Source organism: Ptychodera flava, chromosome 18 (assembly GCF_041260155.1).
Source record: "Ptychodera flava strain L36383 chromosome 18, AS_Pfla_20210202, whole genome shotgun sequence".
In the NCBI taxonomy this organism is placed as follows: domain Eukaryota; kingdom Metazoa; phylum Hemichordata; class Enteropneusta; family Ptychoderidae; genus Ptychodera; species Ptychodera flava.
Window position 1 is genome coordinate 6,335,839 of NC_091945.1, and position 19,129 is coordinate 6,354,967.

At 38.0% G+C, this 19,129-nt stretch overlaps 1 long non-coding RNA gene across 1 annotated transcript; it reads left to right on the forward strand.

Annotated features, from left to right (window-relative positions):
• The first annotated feature begins 12,101 nt into the window (after positions 1–12,101).
• On the forward strand, positions 12,102–15,328 carry LOC139117777 (uncharacterized). The gene is made up of 3 exons (XR_011548575.1): positions 12,102–12,132; positions 14,587–14,729; positions 15,287–15,328. It is a non-coding gene; the product is annotated as an uncharacterized lncRNA (long non-coding RNA).
• The last annotated feature ends 3,801 nt before the right edge of the window (positions 15,329–19,129 follow it).

Genomic DNA, 19,129 nt, shown 5'->3' on the forward strand with positions numbered 1-19,129 from the left:
GCCGACATTTCCGTTCTACTAGCTACGTCACATAGTGACACCATGGCAACGATAATGAGAACGAGGCGTGCTCGGCTATTTCCGGAAATGCCGAGTGGTTCAAAGTGAGAAAGTGAATACTTTTCGCTTTTTTTCTCAAAATACGCCATTACGTGCGTACAAAAATGTTTCACAGAGGTCCCATTATATGTAAATATGTTTGTTTTCTCTATAACCACACCAGCAAGAGCTTCACTGCTATGTTTACCACAATAGAGACAAAATAGTATCAAAATTTGGCGAGATCTACCCGGTTCTTTTGCCATTATTCGGCATTGATGTCTTGATTTAGAACTTATCTTATCATTATTATTCCATTATTTGGTGATTTGGTCATTTTTATGTCATTATTTGGTCTTTCTTATGCGATTATTTGGTCATGATTACGACATTGTCTTGACATTCTCTTGGCTTTCAATTATCTGACCTCCTTTATTATCTGAACTCATTATTTGACCTGCATTTGAACCCTACCCAGAAATCATTGCACATTCACAATGGCGCAGTTGATACGGTCTGTTCCCTCGCATAGAGATAGAAAAGCGGGCTTTGCGTAAGTTTTAAAGCGCAGCTCAGCACATCGCGTATCTAGAATAGTTGGGCGTGCTCGAAAACTGAGATCGACCACAATTTTGGATTAAAAATCGATTATTTTCGGCGGCGGAACTGGGCTGTGTTGGGTAGCCTTTGGTGGCCTGTAGTATATTACACCTAGCCCTGCGTACAGGTCTGTGTGTTCCCAGCGTTACACGGCCGTGTAACGCCGGGAACACACAGACCTGTACGCAGGGCTATATTACACCTAGCCGAGCGTACAGGTCTGTGTACCGTGTGTTCTCGGCGTTATATGGTACAGGCCCACGGCACGTTTCGTAGATCGTCGTCGGATGGGAAGTGACTAAGACCGAGGTTCGGTCTTCGGCCTCACAGTGTCAGTCACTTCCCATCCGACGACGATCTACGAAACGTTCCGTGGGCCTGCTATGTTATATGGTGGAGGCCGTATAACACTAGTCTCGCATGCCAGACCTCGAACCTGCATGCGACGCGAGCGGCGAAGCCGCGAGCAGCGAGTAACCGCAGGTTACGAGGTCTGGCAAGAACCAACTGCTCAGGAATGTGATGACGTCAAAAGTGGGCTGTCTTTCCTATGCTAATAAGTATAACTTTGGACCACCGCATACAGACGGCCATAACACATTTTCACTGTACTTGTCCACCACGTTTCACATATCTGCGCCGAAAAAACACTCAAGCAAAAATCAAAGGCGAGAATTTATTTGTGAGGCCATTTACCACCAGCTCATCGGCAGTTGAATGGGGCCAAAATCTGAGCTTCGTTTGAACGGAGCAAAATGAAAAAGCAAGCTCCATAGAGGATGTCAACGATCAACAAAATGCAATCGCAAGCATTGAAGCAAGGCCATATCTTGTCGGCAAATTCACGGAAACGTCGTCTCCTTCCAGATAATCTATCATGGCTACCTCCTGCTTCGGTTTCAGGCTGTCCATCACCACTTTCTTCAATGGCATAGATCATTTTTGCAGATTTTTTTCATAATGGTTACTGGGGATAGCGTAACCGTGATTTCATGAAGCCGTATAGCCCTGCGTACGATGCTGTGTGTTCCGCTACAGCTAATAGCCCCGCTCACCGGGGCTATTAGCTGTAGCGGAACACACAGCATCGTACGCAGGGCTAGAAGCCGTACTGTCTGAGGTCAACGTAAGGCAGTTTACTTCGAATGAAACATTTGTGGATGAATGACACAATAATTCAGTCAAATTCAAAAGGCTATTTTTAGACGCTCCACCTACATTTATGAATAAACAACAGATGTACTCTTTCATCCAGCCGATTTTCGAAGCATTCTATTGGACAGTATATATAGCACGTCGGTTCTAGCCAGACCTCGTAACCTGCGGTTACTCGCTGCTCGCGGCTTCGCCGCTCGCGCCGCACGCAGGTTTCGAGGTCTGGCATGCGAGACTAGTATAACACCGGAAACACACAAGACCTGTACGTACGCACGGCTAGGTTACACCCAGCCTGCCACACAGAGATCAGTAAAGGTATCGATACCGTGGACGAAAACGACAATCGCCGCGCTGTCTTAAAAAAATCGCCGAGCTGTGTTAAAAGCTCCGTGCTGTGTTAAAAAATGTCTATAAGCTTATGTTACTATACCCCAGTTCCATGGAGCGAAGCGCGACCAATATTTAATATGTGTTTATGTTTATTAGATGCGAAAGTTTCTGAAGTCTCTCCGTTTTTGCCAATGCGGACGCAGTGGATGGTGACCACCCGCGCCCTAAAGCTCCAACACCGTGATCCATGTTGCAACATCCCTGTTTCCGACACCCCTATATATATTCTTTATATATATATTCTGCAGGAGCTAGTTTTCTGGTTGTTATGTCTTATTTACAATGTAATAAATATAAAACATTTTTACATGTCACTGTAGATGCAAGACTTCAACCGGAGTTCACGCCGAAATCTTTGATTCTTTCCTAATGATCTATAGTTTATAAATTATTATAATACTCTTTCTTAGGCCGCGTTCAAAAAAAGTGGTGAGGGGGGATTCGAAAATTTTTGGGGTAGTCAAGGGGGGACTTGAAAGTTTTGCTCTGCCTATAGGGGGGGACCTGAAAATATTTTGACTCCCAACATTTTGATGTCGTCCAATGGTTCTAATGTTAGTAATAATTAAACAAAATCTAGAACCGTTTTGTCATATTTTATGTCTTTAATCTCGAAAAAGTCTAAAAATGTATGAATGCCATTAAATTTTCGTAGAACAAGTTGGCCTTGTAATGGGGCAGGAGCTACAACTGTTGATAATTTGTTCAATATGTCTATGCAATGTATCAAACACAGTTTCTTGGTGTCTTTCTACAGCATGCTGCTGAAAAACACAATATTCAGTTTGTCAACAAAGCCCGTTTGTCTAAATATTGGTGATAATTGAATGATGCAAATGCACGGTACATGTAGGCTGTGTTGGCAAGATGAATACTGGATAGCTCAACATTCTGTAGGGAGTAGAACAAGAACACAATTGTATAAACTGAACAAAAATATTGTCAAAATAAAAAGTTAATACAACTACTGCCTGCTACTACATACTGGCAATGACAGTGATACATGTGGCTCTGACTCTGATGTAGTTTAAGAAGAGTTTCGGTCATAGGACACTCAATTGACAGTGAAACATACATCTACTTGTACACAAGATCCAGCGAGAGAGCAACACATAGAAGACTAGGGGACTAACAGTTACCATGGATTTTTGAATTCTGGCATATGAGAACAATCAAATATTAGAGAAAAAAGATGAGGTCACCGTACTTGATCTTATGCAAGTTTACGATGAAAAGTCAGTTTTTCTAAAATCACTTAAAATCAATATATAAAACCATTCATTTCAAGTTCATGCAGTAAATTAAATTTTCACATCTCATTGTACCAATAACACAAAGTTAAACTCTGAACAGTAAAGACTCTAATTTAAATGGAAAAATGTGTGACTAAATGGAAACTTTTATTTGTTATTAAATTTGCCATTATTAGACCCAAAATTTCTGAGATTAAAACATTAATTTCATGGAATTTTTAACCTTCCAGTATTGTCAATTTTGTAAAACATTTTATAAGTGGCATCTAAGTTGTACATGTCTTGTACTTTTGAAAAAAAAAATTCGGTAGGTCACTGTGCTCATTTTTTCACAATTTGGTTAAACGTAGCTAGGAATACACAATTTTCATACTCTCTCATGATTGTCATTTTGTGTGCTTTTCAGCTGGTGCCATTGAACTGGCCAGAGTTGGATAAACTCAAGTCGGCTTAGACTGAAAAATTCAAAAAGTTCACTGATGCATTTAAAAATGAATCAATTTTAGAACTTGCCCTAGGTATATGGCTCCACAACCTGCTGATAAGAGGTAGTGTTAAAGATTTGCGTGCAGAACGACACATTACATGTTTTTTTTACTCTGTGTGCATTCCTAATAAATATGCGGCTATATGGTAATTTGGGGGGGGGACTTGAAAATTTTTGAGGGTATTGAGGGGGGACTTGAAAATTTTTGAGGGTATTGAGGGGGGGATCTGAAAAAAAATAAGATTTCAATCGCGATTCCTCCAGCCCCCCCCCCCACCATTTTTTTTTGAACGCGGCCTTAAATATGTTTGACCTTGACAAAGCGATTACATTGTCGTATTTATTTGCCAAATATAGACCACACTGCATTTGATTGTATTATTAGAATCAAAATCATCTCAACATACTCGTGCCATTATTGAAGCTTTCTTATCCAGATGAGTCCAGATGGGAATTATGAAAAAATGAGAAAGCAATACTTTTATCTTTTATCTTATTTTACGGCCAGTTAGAGTTGCACCTGTAAGCTACAGACTGAAAAGCCGGTACTAATAAGTATCAAGGAAATATTCGTTCAACGAAGATGTTTTATCGTAGGTATGCCACATAATATTTTTGGTTGGTCGGGAACTATTCTCGAGCATGGTTTTTTTTATTGTAAACTCATAGGGGCACGGTCGCTAACCTAACGACTTTTTATTGCTTTGTTGGTATGAAACCGCAATGAATCAAAATACTTCTTTAAGGCAGAAAAGTCATAACGTGGTGAGCGGGGCGATAAGCTGTAGCGGAACACACAGCATCGTACGCAGGGCTAGGCTAGGTGTAATAGCTAATACTACAGTAGCCCTGCGTACGATGCTGTGTGTTCCGATACAGCTAATAGCCCCACTCACCACATGCTGTAGCGGAACACACAGCATCGTACGCAGGGCTAATAATACAGGCCACCATCGGCTACCCAACACAGCCAAGTTCCGCCGCCGAAAATAATCGATTTTTTATCCAAAATTGTGGTCGATCTCAGTTTTCGAGCACGCCCAACGATTCTAGATACGCGATGTGCTGAGCTGCGCTTTAAAACTTACGCAAAGCCCGCTTTCCTATCTCTATGCGAGGGAACAGACCGTATCAACTGCGCCATTGTGAATGTGCAATGATTTCTGGGTAGGGTTCAAATGCAGGTCAAATAATGAGTTCAGATAATAAAGGAGGTCAGATAATTGAAAGCCAAGAGAATGTCAAGACAATGTCGTAATCATGACCAAATAATCGCATAAGAAAGACCAAATAATGATATAAAAATGACCAAATCACCAAATAATGGAATAATAATGATAAGATAAGTTCTAAATCAAGACATCAATGCCGAATAATGGCAAAAGAACCGAATTAACATAATAATGTCAAGACAATATCAAGATAATATCAAGACAATGTCGTAATCATGACCAAATAATTGCATAAGAAGACCAAATAATGACATAAAAATGACCAAATCACCAAATAATGGAATAATAATGATAAGATAAGTTCTAAATCAAGACATCAATGCCGAATAATGGCAAAAGAACCGAATTAACATAATAGTGTCAAGACAATATCAGATAATATCAAGACAATGTCGTAATCATGACCAAATAATTGCATAAGAAAGACCAATAATGACATAAAAAATGACCAAATCACCAAATAATGGAATAATAATGATAAGATAAGTTCTAAATCAAGACATCAATGCCGAATAATGGCAAAAGAACCGAATTAACATAATAATGTCAAGACAATATTAAGATAATATCAAGATAATGTCGTAATCATGACCAAATAATTGCATAAGAAAGACCAAATAATGACATAAAAATGACCAAATCACCAAATAATGGCATAATAATGATGAAATAAGTTCCAAATCAAGACATCAATGCTGAATAATGTCAAAACAACCGAATTACCAAATAAGTTCATAATCATGTCAAAATAATATCCATATAATGATCAAATAATTGCGAAATAATGGCCAAATACTGATATAATTATCATTAAATCACCAAACAATGGAATAATAATAATGAGATAAGTTAATAAAGTTTCAAGATAATTTTGGCGGTGTTTCTCACCCCATACAGCGAGAGCTGTACGCTGATATTGTTCGTTAGCATTTGATGTCAAATTTTGTCGGAGTCGCCAGGAGTCGTCTCATCGTTATTTTGAACTTCTTGGTCTACATCGTTAGGACATCCTGGTTTGTTGCAGCCCAAACTTTGGTAAAGAATATCTGACATACCGTTACTGTGAGGAAGTGTCAATTTATTAGTGTGTGAACGAATACTAGCTTCATTTAAAGAGCGGTAGGATATATCACGTCTCGATTCCCGCAATATCAAGAAAAGTGCACGGTGCGATGTGGCCTCAATTCAATAATTCGTCTACATCACACTCAAATGTGCCGCTTCAAATTGTATTTTATCATCGATCCCACTTATTTTCACCAAGAGGTGAGTTACAGACCCATACTTTATCTGTGTATCAAAATTCGGTATTCTTTCTTTGAAACAAAGCGGACTGCTTCAGTTTTTCGCTAGGGTCAATGGTTTAGATGGGTACGTTCAAATGCAGCGAGTGGGAAATTTTCTAAAATGCTGGTTTAGGGGCCCGTTTTAGCACTGCTATCAGTGCTAAACAGTATTTTAGCATCGGTGGAATGAGCTCTCGTCCAATCAGAATGGCGCATGGTAGCATGATATAATATAATGTGTGTTTGAGCATGCTGTAGGGAGACAGCAAGAAACCGTATTAGATTGCATAGAAATATTGAAAGAATTATCAACATTTGTAGCTTTTAATCCGACATTGGCCTACTTGTTTTTTTTTACAAAAAATCATACATTATAGATTTTTTCGAGACAAACGTAATGAACTGCGACAAAATGGTGCTAGATCTTGTTTAATTATTATTTACATTAGAACAATTGGATGACATTAAAATGTTACTAAAGTTTCATTGAATTATCGACCCAAACCTTGGGCTCGCAAAACACGAGAACGAATTTTCAGGTCCCCCTTTAGATAGAGCAAGTCCCCCTCTACTACGCCCACAATTTTTTAATGCCCCCCCTGAATTCATCCAGCCCCCATAAGCCTTATTTATGAACATCAGCTGCAAAGGAAACAAAGTCGACTCATTGATTTAGCCTATGTGGTAAATTACTTTTAGTTCTCTATGCTTTCCTTCGCCTTACCAGGGAGCAACGGATGCCCCAGGCCTTTGTCATTGGTGACCGTAGTTTTCATGAAATCCTAGCTGACCTTCAATCCTGGAATTTCTGATAGTTCAAGATTCAAAATGCAATTACTTTGTATGATCTCTAGAACTTCTTCATTTCGTATCTAGTAGATTGATAGACTAAAATGCGATTTGGTGCTTTTATAAAGTTTCATGAGCGCCAAAAGGGGCGCGACGAAAACTATAAATGAATGATGCAATTCATTGTTTGTATGATTCATTTTATGCCAATATGAGCCCGTGTCTGAATTCAACAAGTCATTCCATTCAATGAAATAGTCCCCGCCAAATATTAATTTTGTCAATGTACTGCGTGAAAGTGCAAAAATGCGTTTGTAAATGCACTTTCAAGTCACAAATCTAGAAGTAGGTAAAAGTCTCAGGTGTGTACACACTTTGTCTGGATACAAGCGTTGAAATATGCTGAAACAGCCTTGTACTCATTTGAGTAAATGATATTGGAACATGGGAAGTAAAGTGGCTATGGAGGGTGCTTCGCATATACTTTTGCAAATCAGTCAAATGAGATATCACCATGGACGCACGGTTGTACGGATGTACGGACGCACGACACTCAATCTACAAGTACCCGACTTCGTTGGTTCGGGCGGGGACTGAGAAGCACTGGAAACTTTACAGCATTTAAACAATATGGTTACCCATTTCCATCACCAAAGTCAAATCTCTGAACGGTTTAACCCTTTGAGCGCCAAAGTCAATTTTTGTCGCCTTTATAAAATATAGCCCAGTCAGTTTTTTCAGATTTTTGCCAAAATTTTGATAATTATCTGTAGCCAATGAAACGCGATGTAATGTATTGTATTCGTTTTTACTTATTGTACTATGTGGTTTTTTCATAAAATTAGCACTGTTCGTCAATTTGTCTATTTCGAGTATTATTACATCAGTTTGTTATATTTGTACTTTCAAAGATTATTTTTGACTCCATGAAAAACAGCCACTACTCTGCAGAAAGCTGATTGGATTCCAATGTAAAATCGTTGACCGAGTCTATGGTAATATGAAATGAAAAAATGAACGTAAAAAAACAGGATGACCCGTCATGGATCCGCCCCAGGCTGAAGAAACTGACCAGTCCCTAAAAAGCTTAAGATAAAATCTTTCAGGATTCAGTATACGAGGCGCCAAATGTAAAAAAAATAATTTACACAATCACCCTTATTTCAGAGATAGAACAGCTAGGAAATGTATAAAGAGAGAAATTTTTAATATATATATATACATATATACAAACTTCGAATAAGGAATAAGGAAAAAAGAATAAGTAACGAATAAGGAATAAGGAAAAAGGAATAAGTAACAAACTTCGAATAAGGAATAAGGAAAAAGGAATAAGTAACAAACTTCACGTTCGAATAAGGAATAAGGAAAAGGTTCGAATAAGGAATAAGGAAAAAGGAATAAGTAACAAACTTCGAATAAGGAATAAGGAAAAGGAATAAGTAACAAACTTCACGTTCGAATAAGGAATAAGGAAAAGGTTCGAATAAGGAATAAGGAAAAAGGAATAAGTAACAAACTTCGAATAAGGAATAAGGAATAAGGAATAAGTAACAAACTTCGAATAAGGAATAAGGAATAAGTAACAAACTTCAGATTTCGAATAGGGAATAAGTAAAAACTTAAGATTTCGAATAGGGAATAAGTAAACAACTTCAGATTTCGAATAAGGAATAAGGAAAAAGGAATAAGTAACAGACTTCGAATAAGGAATAAGGAAAAAGGAATAAGTAACAAACTTCGAATAAGGAATAAGGAATAAGGAATAAGTCACAAACTTCAGATTTCGAATAGGGAATAAGTAAAAAACTTCAGATTTCGAATAAGGAATAAGTCAAAAAGTTCAGGCTGTGAATAAGGAATAAGTCAAACACTTCAGATTTCGAATAAGGAATAAGTAAAACACTTCAGATTTCGATAGCTTTGAATAAGGAATAAGTAACAAGGAATAACTAACAAACTTCACATTTTGAATAAGGAATAAGTAATAAGGAATAACATAGTTCACGTTAGAATAACGAATACGGAAAAGGAATAAGTAACAGACTTCGAATAAGGAATAGGGAAAAAGGAATAAGTAACAAACTTCACGTTCGAATAAGGAATAAGGAAAAAGGAATATTATTCCTTTTTTAAGTAACAAACTTCACATTCGAATAAGGAGAAGGAATAAGGAATACTAACAAACTTCCCAGACCTTGTATGTATGTATTCTAATGTATAAATGAATACCCAATATGCGTATACTGTGACAGAGCTGCTAGCTGTTCACGGACATTGAATAGCGCCCCCATGGCTGTGCTTGAACATTGCCTTTAGAAACTTTGATACCTTTTGTCTGAAATTTGTAGTTGCTTAGCAACATGAAATGGTACGCGCCTTCATGTGCTTTAGTACGGTGACGAAAACTTCGCTGATCACTGCGTCTCACGTGACTAGCTAGACGCAGCACAAAGTAAGACGCAGATACCGGCAAACCGCCATTTTGAAATGAGACAGTTTTTGGTCTCCCGGAAGTTGTTGATTGCGCATGCCCGCACATAGTGCATCATTTTTTATCGCGTGCTTTTTAGTCTAGTCTGGTACCTGCCAATATTTCAAAACTTGTAAGAATGTTAATTAAATCCTCGATTAAATTCTAGCCACGTTCGCTGTGATAATTTTAGCTTTACTTCAAAGTAAAATTGAACAGCCAATGACAGCGCCCCATGATTCAACCAATCAGATTTCGTAATTCGATATATGGCGGTTTCCCGTTACCTGCCTCTTTGTGCTTGTCACTGAGGCGGGGACCAGCCAAGACGAAAACGACAATGACCGCGTTGTGTTAAAAAAAACGCCGCGCTGTGTTACAAGCGCCGCGCTGTGTAAAAATTGCCGCGCTCTGTTAAAAAAAAATCCGCACTGTGTAAAAATCGCCGCGCTCTGTTAGAAAAATGTCCGCGCTGTGTTAAAATCGTCCAGCTCTCGCTGCATCGGGTAACACACTCTGCACTGAGTCATCGCAAGTCTGGATTCTTTCAAACTGCTTTTTTTCTGGTACAAAATTAACGTCCAAATTATTCATGAAAAGCAGATCCAAAACTACACTGTGCCACCTCTGAATGTCGCGACGGTCGATACCGTATACGCGTTACAGAATGAGATAAATCTATTTTTAGTATGCCAAAAAAGCCAGGACTATTGTTCTCATGTAAATTTACGAAAAATATTGTTACTTTTTTCTTTTAATTTGAACTCTTGACCCATTTTCTGTGTGACTGCATCAGGTATTTTTTGACAAGTACCGGTATTATAAGTGTTCGTGTATTTGTGGTCAGTCAAATGGTTCTGCTCCAACAATTAAATGAGATGTATATAGCATGGTAATACATAATGAATAAGTGTATGATTTTACTAATGTTTGACCCATATATCCATGATTATAAAGTTGAGTATCCATTGTACAGACAGTGAGAAATAGGACTATCTGCAAGATTCTAATTGTATTCATTGACATTTGCCTACAGCTGTAAGTATACCTCACGTACCCTGGTCGTAAAGCCTCAGAGGTACATGTATGTGAAACTCAGAAGGAACAAGAATCAAAAGATGGATAACTGCTCTTTGACAAAATCCTTCATCAGGTAAGATTTGTTTTATTTTTAAATTCCTGCACATGTCTCGTTCGTTATCAGTTAAGCTTTTCGCATGCTCAGTATTATTTTGCGGAATTGTAATACTTTCTTCAACATCAACTCCCTCAATGCTCTCTGCATAACTTTAATACATGTAAGTATTTTGCGTCTGTAGTGTGGTCTCCTTGGCAAAAAAAAAAATCAACAGGACAAAATAGAGCGAGTGCAAATGAAATTCTTGAAGTTCCTTTGTTTCAAGCATCCTTACAGGCGGTATAATTATGAAGAATTCTGCAAGCGTTTTAACCTTTAGCCTCTTAATCATCGGAGATTATTTATATTTTTATACAAATATGTGAATAATATGTATGATTGTCCAAATCATGTTTCATATTAATTTGATGTTTCTGAGTAAACTACATGTACAAGAACTCGCACTGTTTTTTAGACTCGCAGTATAAAACTCAATGTTTTTAGGTACTTGGCTCTTCAAAGATGTACACGTATGGCTACTTTAAATGAATTGTGCATTTCCAACCCTGCCATTGACATCACTTTATCTTATCAAAGTTTCAGATGCCTGGTCAGAATGCCATGCTTAAACTTGTACATTTTTTAATGGTTTCATATAGTTTGTTGTTTGTTGTTTATTGTTTTATTGTACTTCATGCATTCATATTATTATGTTTATTTTATGGAGCCTGTTAATGTGACTTGTTCCTGTTGGTCTTCCTTTGAAATAAATATATAAAGATATTGGTACTTGCTTGAATACAGGTCTTGACCTACATTATGTACCTGTTTCCTTTAAAAAGGTCCACAATCACCAGTGATTACAATGGGTTTGGGGCAAAGTTATACCAGTGATGAAAGGTTTGATTAAAATTACAGAAGTCACAAACAATCAAGTTGTCTTATCCTGAATATAAAAAGCCATGTTTTAGAATGAATTGATGTAAACTAAATGTCAGCAATTTGAAGGAGATAATATTTACATTATATGCTTCAAGTTAATGTTTCTTTTCACCCAATCAGATTCAAGATCCCTTGCTGAGGCAGTGAATACTAGGCAATGACAAGCAGGCGAAAAGCAACATAGTGACAATACCATCCTCCATTTGCAAAGCAAATACACAGTCATTGTGGCTATGCAAACAGCCAACACTCATGAACAGAGATGGTGTTGTTGTCATCAATGCAGAGCAAAAACCTGTGGAATTGAGGGAGTCTTTCATCATTATATTTACTTTCCTAAGGCAATGGGTCCTTGCTGTGGCACAGGTTTGTACTTACATACCGGTATATCCTGTTCAGTGTTTCCACTGGCTAAATTTACCCCTAAGCCATTCTGGCTAATCGAGACCAAAATTGATTAGCCAGAACTGTAGCCATCCAAATAACATGTAATTGCATTTATGATTTTGTCCAACTGACAGTTGTATACTCAGGTGGGTCCTATCAGTTGCTACAGTAGCAAGATGAGATTTAACATAATCATTTCCATTCAAGGTAATACATTACCAGGTCCATGGGACATTTGTGATTTCAAAATTTAAGTAGGGCAATCCTGAACCAGTGATAATTAGTGGCAATGAAAATAACTATTTTTATGGAACAAACTGCTTTCTTAATAACATTTACAACAAATTTTATTTCCTGTGTGCTTCACACTTATGTGACTTGCACTTTTGTAAATGTATCAAGACGTATCACAAGTATTGTATCATTGACAGGGTAACTTTAAGATGTTTCTTTGAAAGATTGATAGCTTCTGCCTCAGTCATCAAGCGCTTTCCGTTCTCCAATCACAGAGTCTAATTTTTAAACCGCCTGTTCACTTTGAGAAGGTGTACTTTGAGAAGGTGTACTGGTACATTTTGTACACTAGGTGTAAACAGTCACCTCTTTCTATTGGTAGTCCAAACAGTGAATGCTTTAGTTTCAAAATCAAACTGGGTGTATATGTTAAAATGTCCTGTTTGGCCACTTGATATGTCTTACAGAAAAAAAAACTGATTCTTCTCTTATTCAAAGGCTTGCCAACAAAATTCAACAAATTATTCCTGGTACACTTTTTTTTGTAACTACTCCTACCCTGCAACTCTGCGGACAATTAACCTGTGCCATTATCTTTTTTGCTTACTTGTACTCAAACACGACTTAGCATGTCGCAGTGTGCTGCTTGTTGTTCAGCGTGGTAAACATTCAACTCGACAACATCCTGGGCCTATCTTCATGCAAATATTATGACCAATGCCTATCCACAATACAGTGTTACTCAGTACTTGTACACATCATGGCAGAAGGTGACCCCTTTCTATCCACAAATACATGTACACAGTATGGAAGATAACCCGGGCCTATCCTCAATCCAAATGCATTCACATGCTATGGAAGATGTCACAGACATATATCCACAATACACATATATGCGATGGAAGATGACCTAGCCAATCCACAATAGACATACAAATGCACACAGTACGTACATGTAAGATGACTCGGGCATATGTAGAATACAAAATGGGAGATGACCAAGGCCTATCAACAGTCTGTACCTGTATTGTATTCAGGATAGGCCTGGGTCATCTTCAATAATGTGTACCTGTATTTGTATTCTGGATAGCCAGGGTCATCTCCATAGCGTGTACATGTATTTGTTGATGATTGGCTGAGGTCACCTGCAATGCTAAGTTATTGTATAGTGGATAGGCCTGGGTCATTGTATTTGCATAGGTTATAACATTTACATGAAGTTTCTAAGGCTCAGGACGTCATCCAATTGACAGTTTATCTTGCTGCGCTCATTATAGCTGCCTCTGAGGTTGCCGCAGAAGTGTCCTAAGGTGCCGTTTTTTGAAACACTGGTTTCATTCTGTTCACCTCCTTTGCTGTCATTGGCTGCTGCTGTCTGCTTACTTTTTGAAAATACACTGCAATCAGTGTTTCCTGACTGTGTTAGAAGCATTGTTTACAAAGCATTTGTCATCATAAAATAACAAGGTCATTGCATGCATCCACCAGGAAGCAATGCCATATCATTTCATAAGTTATTGATTATAATAATTTTCTGAGACTGCACACTAAAGCGAGGAAAGAATGACCATCCAAGGATTTTGAAAACTCTCTCTGCTTGTCAACTGCACTCTCGATCAGCCCCCTGAAATATAGCGCTAACCAGTTTGGCGAAGGAGGGTTGAAAAATATTTCCCCGTCTAACATTTCATTTGCCATTTCACTTTCTTGCGAGTGGCAGCGGAAACACTGCTGTTGTCATAAATACCCTCTTGAGTAGATCAAATATATTACACCTCTACCATAGTACTTAATCAGTCACTTTGTTGTAATAAACATTGCCTACACATTTTTGGTAAAGTCATTTTCTCTTATTTAGCTGAATTTGCAAAAAATGTTTCTCTAGACTTGGCACTCTACGAATTCCCTAGTGAAATGCAGATGATATGATAAATGCACATGACTAGACATTCCATACATGTAGCTTCATTCGTAGGATCCATAAAACTGTTATGATGAAATATATTCCAATGAGAGAATACATCTGGTATGCACACGTGATTTAGAATGTTTACTTGTGTATAATGCTTATCATCATTGGGGTTAAGGACATACAGAGTGTTTGCAATCCATTGTAGTACATCCCATCATCAAATGTATTTTAATCATTCCGGTTATCATTGTTATAAGTAATCATGAGTGTATCTGTTTACAATTCAGGATCAGCAGTGAATGCTGCAATATCAAGGATGAGAAATACCATTGACCTTGACAAAGAGCATTAAAGACAAAGTGGAGGGCTCTGTATTGGACTTTGACCATGACATTATAACGAAAGATGAATGGAAATGATCAAACAACAGGTAAATTTCTTCCATTTCAGTCCTTGCACCCAAGTATATGTACACAAGTGGCTGTTGCAAAGATGTGCTGGAACTGGTATCTTGTAACTTGCACAAAGTGTTTTATATTGGTTGTCTTTATAGCTACATGTACACATGTCTAGCATGTTTACAATTACAAAAATACCAATTAGAAAACAGGTTCACAAAAAATATTAGTGATACATTTCTGTATTTTAATTGACATTGCCAGCAGCAACTATGTAGGTGCATCAGCTTTACACTAATCCATCCAGAATTATGCACAACATGCATGTGACAGCAATCTTTATTCTTAAACTGTGCAGGACATTGGTTGTAGCCAATCTATTACATATGACATGAGCAAGAAGGAAAAGTGTGGTTGAGATGTCTACGTTAGAGAAACACTCATAGATCGGAGACAAAAATAAATTTATTTGTTCTTTGTACACAAGAATTCTTTGATATGTAACAAAATGATGGTTTAAGAGAAATTATTATCTTCCATGATTGATCCATGATTGTCTTCCATGAGTTTATTATTATTACTACGTTAGGGAACAGGTGTGTATATCCATGCAGAAGAGGAAGCAAGATAATCCAAAACCGACTTTAAGGCAACATTTTACCACACAAAGAAAGGAACCAACTACCAGTGACAGTTTGTCTCAAGATAAAGACAGGTGGATTGCACCTCCATTCGGTAGAGGATTTCCTCTCAGTCAGTATGGTGGAGAGACGTGCACCCCCTTACAAAAATGAGGTCCTGGCAGGAGAGCGACAGGAGAGCTGCAGGAGAGCGACAGGACTGTTCTGGGACTAAAGCTGCAGAGTTCCAGGGCAGATTTCTGGCCCGCAGAATCTGCCCCGCTAGCTGGGCAGGTCACTTTGTTACAAATCTGTCCGGCAGAGCGGCAGCAAATTACTTGAATGGTGCAGCATCTCTGCAGGAACATTAGTAGCCTAATAATTGTGGCTGATCAGATATATACCGTGGCCGAAAACGACACAGATCCTCTTCAGTTTGTAATTGCGTCGTTCTGTTAGAGCTGCGTCGTTCTGTTTTGACCTGCGCTCTTCAGTTTGTAATTGCGTCGTTCTGTTAGAGCTGCGTCGTTCTGTTTTGACCTGCGCTCTTCAGTTTGTAATTGCGTCGTTCTGTTTGAGCTGCGTCGTTCTGTTTTGACCTGCGCTCTTTAGTTTGTAATTGTGTCGTTCTGTTTGAACTGCATCGTTCTGTTTGATCGTCGCTCTTCAGTTTGTTTTGTTGTAATAAAGGAAAGGCACTTCCACACATCGTTCACATCTGAGTTGTTTGCATTTTGTGTATGATATTATGTATATTGTGAGTGTGTATCATGTTTGATTGTTTTATGTGAGTATTGGTTAGCCATGGCGAATGTAATAAAGGGAAAGCAACTCCTCACATCGTTCATATGTGAATTCTTTGCGTTTTGTGTATGATTCTATGTGTGTGTATATAATGTTTAGCTGTTTTATGTAAAGGGTTGATTAGCCATGGCGAGACGTACCCGTAATTTACGTGTCTTGCTGTTAACCCACATTGGAGCGGAGAGACTAGCGTTACACTGCAATCCTTTGAAGCTACGTTTCGAAAACAGAGTTTTCTTCATCAGTCACTTAAAATTCATTTTTGATAGGTGAGACATGTTGAATGATTGATTGATTTTATGTGTTAATATGTTGTTCCACTGAAGTTTGTTGTTCAATTACGGAAGCTATGTCTACGGTTTGATCTTGTTGTGTTTGTGTATGCTCATGTGAATCGGAGTGCCATCTATTGTAGCTTTTGTGAAGTCTGGCATTTATAAGTATATCGCATACTTCTGTTCCTTCTGTATGCGATTATTGGTTGCTCGAAGGTTTGCAGCATGAAAAAATATTTGGGACAAGATTTCACTGACGTTCTTGATCCAAGGCTTAAATAGTATAAAATCATGGATTTTTGTATAAAATACAGCAAAAACGGGCTAAGTGTCAAAGACACAAGGAAAAAAAGCTGCAGCAACAAAAAAGGACCTCGAAATTAAGAAAGTGAAATAGAAGAACATGAAAAGACATTGATGAAGTTCAGAGAGCTTTAGATGATATTTACGAAGTCAAAACACAAGGTATTATTCAACGTGCTAGAGTAAGATGACATGAACTTGGTGAAAAAAAGAAAAATCATTACAAAAATCACATTCGTAAACTTCAAGCATCTACAGATTTAAATGAAATTTTAAACACGCAGAAAAAAATTTATCGAAATTTATACCAGACTACACATTGTTTTCCTGAAGAAAAACCAGAAGAGTTCACTGGCGATTTGCATATTCCTTTACTGTCAGAATTACAGAACAAATATTTGTGAGGGTTATTTGAGTCTCGAAGAGTGCTACCAAGCTTCGAAAAACATGTCCAGTAATAAAAGCCCAGGGAATTGCGTTTCTGGCCCTTGTATGGGAATTTAATTGTACTAAGTTTCAGCTATATGAACACGTCCATATGGAGAGTTGTCAGTGTCAGTTTCCCAAAGACCAGCAACCATTACTTTGATTGATAAAAAAGAAAAAGATCGTCTGTAGCTGAAAAATTGGGGACTTATTTCTCTTTTAAACTTTTATTATAAAAATTGTTGCCAAGGCCCTTTTAATTCGAATTTCAAAGTTTTATCGGAAATAATTTACCCAAATCAAGCTGGTTAATATGTGAAAGGTCGCTACATCGGTGACGTTGTTTGCAAGATTTTAGACTCAATACACTTTACAAAAGAAAACGATATTCCTGGTATTCTACTTTGTATTGATTTTGCCAAGGCATTTGACTCTATTGAGTGGCCTTTCCTTTACTTTGCTTTAAAGAAATTTAATTTTGGTGAATCTTTTATTCTATGGGTCAAAGTTTTATACTGCGATATTTCTAGTCATTAATAATGGTGTCACCTCTGGTTAATTTTAAGTTAGCAGCGGTTCAAGACAAGGTGATACTCTTTCACCTTATTTGTTTTTAGTTTAGAAAATTTGTCCATCGCCATTCGTCACAACAAAACAATTAAGGGCATTCAAATCGAACAAAATGAGTTAAAATTGCACAATATGCAGATGACACCACTCGAATGTTATCAGATGTGAAATCTGCTGCAGAATTTCTCAGAATAGTTGACTCATTCGGCAACATCCCCGGCCAGAAGATCAATAAGGAAAAGAGTGACGCACTACGGTTAGGTAGTAAGAGAGATTGTATATACACACATTAATCGACTCAATGTACCGCATCATTTAACAAAGGTAGAAACGATGTGTGAAGTTGCGCTCCCTCGACTACCTATGACTCCACGGGAACCCATGCCAAGTTGCAATGGTATTCTCCAAGTGACCGTTCAATGTTTGTTACAAAATGTTTACTCCAGTACTTCCGTGTTATGCTGAAAACAAACTGAAGAGCACAGATCAAACAGAACGATGCAGTTCAAACAGAACGACGCAGGTCTAACAGAACGACGCAATTACAAACTGAAGAGCGCAGTTCAAAACAGAACGACGCAGCTCTAACAGAACGACGCAATTACAAACTGAAGAGCGCAGTTCAAAACAGAACGACGCAGCTCAAACAGAACGACGCAATTACAAACTGAAGAGCGCAGGTCGAAACAGAACGACGCAGCTCAAACAGAACGACGCAATTACAAACTGAAGAGCGCAGGTCAAAACAGAACGATGCAGCTCAAACAGAACGACGCAATTACAAACTGAAGAGGGTCTGTGTCGTTTTCGGCCACGGTAGATATAGGCCTATCTCACAACAAATCTGGCCCATAGAGCGACAGAAAATGATAGGAGTGGAGCAGCATCTCTGCACTTAATGCAGTTTGACTATCAGACCATGGCGGTAGCAGAGGACAGATCGACTTACATGTGTTCATAGTTGCACAGAGGCGATCAGTAAGCTTAATATTTGCTGCGGTATTGTCTATCACAAATATAAAAAAAATAAAATAAAAATTAATGAAGTTTGCTGATGGTATTAAAGCCCCAGCGATGTAAGCTTATGAACGTGAGCGTGGGTTTGCAGTGCTAATAGTTCATTCACAGTGTGATAATTAATAGACAGTAAAAGCTGCTATGATGTGATTGAGGCGATCGAGCTACAAACTGCTAAAAGGGTATTCTGATGATTAACAATGCTGTTTTATGAGTACACTATAGGCAGCCACAAAATATTCCTATGAAATGTTTTCTTTGCTCATCAGGTTACTTTTTGAGCCAATGATAAATTAATCCGTAAGAAAATTCAAAATTAATTCATGGCAGCAACGAAAATCTCTCGAAAATCGGCCGTAGTCCACGAAGGAAATAATTACTACTATATAGTAAAAAGAATTCAGGTTGAACTATTTA